The 1,878-nt window shown below is 51.4% G+C and overlaps 1 non-coding gene across 1 annotated transcript; it reads right to left on the reverse strand.

Annotated features, from left to right (window-relative positions):
• Nucleotides 1-1,410: 1,410 nt before the first annotated feature.
• TRNAY-GUA (transfer RNA tyrosine (anticodon GUA)) lies at nucleotides 1,411-1,504 on the reverse strand. Its single transcript has 2 exons — nucleotides 1,468-1,504; nucleotides 1,411-1,446 (listed from the first exon to the last, which is right to left on the reverse strand). It is a non-coding gene; the product is annotated as a tRNA-Tyr (tRNA).
• Between the last annotated feature and the right edge of the window lie 374 nt (nucleotides 1,505-1,878).

Raw genomic sequence — 1,878 nt, forward strand, 5'->3', positions numbered from 1 at the left:
TAACAGTGACAGAGATGTACCCCCCCCCCTGCGTTAGCATATTGTAACTCCCTATTCATAGTATCTATTGAATTTGCTTCAAACAAAAGGACCTGGCTACAAGACAGACCTCCCCTCCTAAATATTCACGACAAGATCCCAAAATAAAGTAACATCTCATCACATTCCCAAGATAGCTGTCCTCTGCAGCTGCCCACCCCTTTGCCTTTTGGCCCCAGGGATTTTCTCTGTTAAAAATCTATACTTCTCTATTCAAACTTCTCTTTCCTACCTTACTTGTGTTTCGTGTTTCGTGGCTTCATCCTGCATCTCATGAGTGGGTCTCTAACCTTAGAGATCCAGACCCAAAGAACTGAGTAGTGTATTTCACACAACACAGCTCAGCTCTCCTGTCCAGTAAGAGTCAGGACAACTTAACAACCAGGGCAGGAGTTGGGGCTCAGGAAAGTTACTGCCTGAGGGTGGGGGCTTTGGGGAGGGGGCATACAGGCCTGTCCTCATCCTGTAGGGCAACTTGAAGGTGACCTGGAAGTTCTGTCCATTATAGGAACTTCACAGGGTGGCAGCTGTCCCAGGCAACTAGGCAAAACAGAGGAGAGGGCCGGTGGGTGTTGTGGTGGTAAAGGCTCCGGACTCCCATGTGGCCACCCGTGGTTTGAGGCCCGGACCTGGTGGATTGCTTTCTCATTTTCCTTCTCTCTCTCCTTTTCTGTCTCTCTCTGATCAAATTTAAAACAAACAGAAAAACAAACAGACAAACAAAAAACGAGTAGAGCTGAGTGAGTCCTGTGTTTATGGGTCAATAGTTCCCTTGCAGAAAAGACAGAGTCAGCCAGCCAGCCAGAGACAGAGCGAGACAGAGATGGAGAGACAAAAATAAACTGAGAAAGAAATGCAGAAGCAGAGAGACAGGCTGAGAAACAGAATCTGAGAGAGAAAAAAAGAGCAAATGAGAGACAGTGGGAGAAGAATGAGAGGCAAGTGGACAGACACTGAGGATGCTGACAGAGACAAGGCAGAGATGCAGGCTGAGAGCAAGATAAGAGGGAGTCGGTGAGCTTTCCTGGAAGGTGCAATGTTGGTTTCTGAGCTGTGTCATGGTCTCTAGCCTTGACCGTCAAGGGCTTGACCCAGGACCCATCCAATTTCCTTTCTGATTGTGAGGAATCTGAATATGGAGCCAAGAGGCAGGAGGAGGGCCAGTGAATAAAAGCATATGGGTACAAGGAGTGAGACCAGAGAGCAGGGAGAACCTGCAGTCAGTGGTGTTCCCTCTTGTTTGTGAACAAACCAAACCTTACTGGGTTTTGTCCAGGACAGTGTAGACGCTACAGCTCCAGGGTTTTGGAAAGGGCAGGGCAAGTTTGGAAAGGTCAGGGCAAGTGCCAATGGGCAAAAGTACAAGGCACGTCCTTCGAGCCGGAATCGAACCAGCGACCTAAGGATGTCCACAGTCGTCTGTCCAACCTACAGTCCTCCGCTCTACCAGCTGAGCTATCGAAGGGTGCACGCAGCTGGTGCTGGTTCACTGAGTCTTGTGCACACGACGGAGGCCAAGTGGCTAGCGCTGGAAGTGCAGCATGCTTTGGGTGGCTTGTGGTCGGGCCCTACAGAAGAGCTCTGCGCACCCCACCATCTTGAGGGTGCCCCTTTACAGGCGGAGCAAGCGCTCTGGGCGCGGTTTCCGCTGGTGCTTAGCGGTTGCCGGCCATCCCCAGGGCGGGGCTGGCATGCAGGCATGCAGGCAGGGAAACAGGCAGGCTTCCGTGCTCTCACCTGTTGGCTGGTTTCCCTCTGCATACCCTTTCTGCAGGTTAAGATGAGAGCCCTCGGTATACACGGTATTCACGAAGCTGGTGAGAGTGAGGAGCGGTGCCG

Source organism: Tupaia chinensis, unplaced genomic scaffold (assembly GCF_000334495.1).
Source record: "Tupaia chinensis unplaced genomic scaffold, TupChi_1.0 Scaffold141372_1, whole genome shotgun sequence".
Taxonomy (NCBI): Eukaryota; Metazoa; Chordata; class Mammalia; order Scandentia; family Tupaiidae; genus Tupaia; species Tupaia belangeri.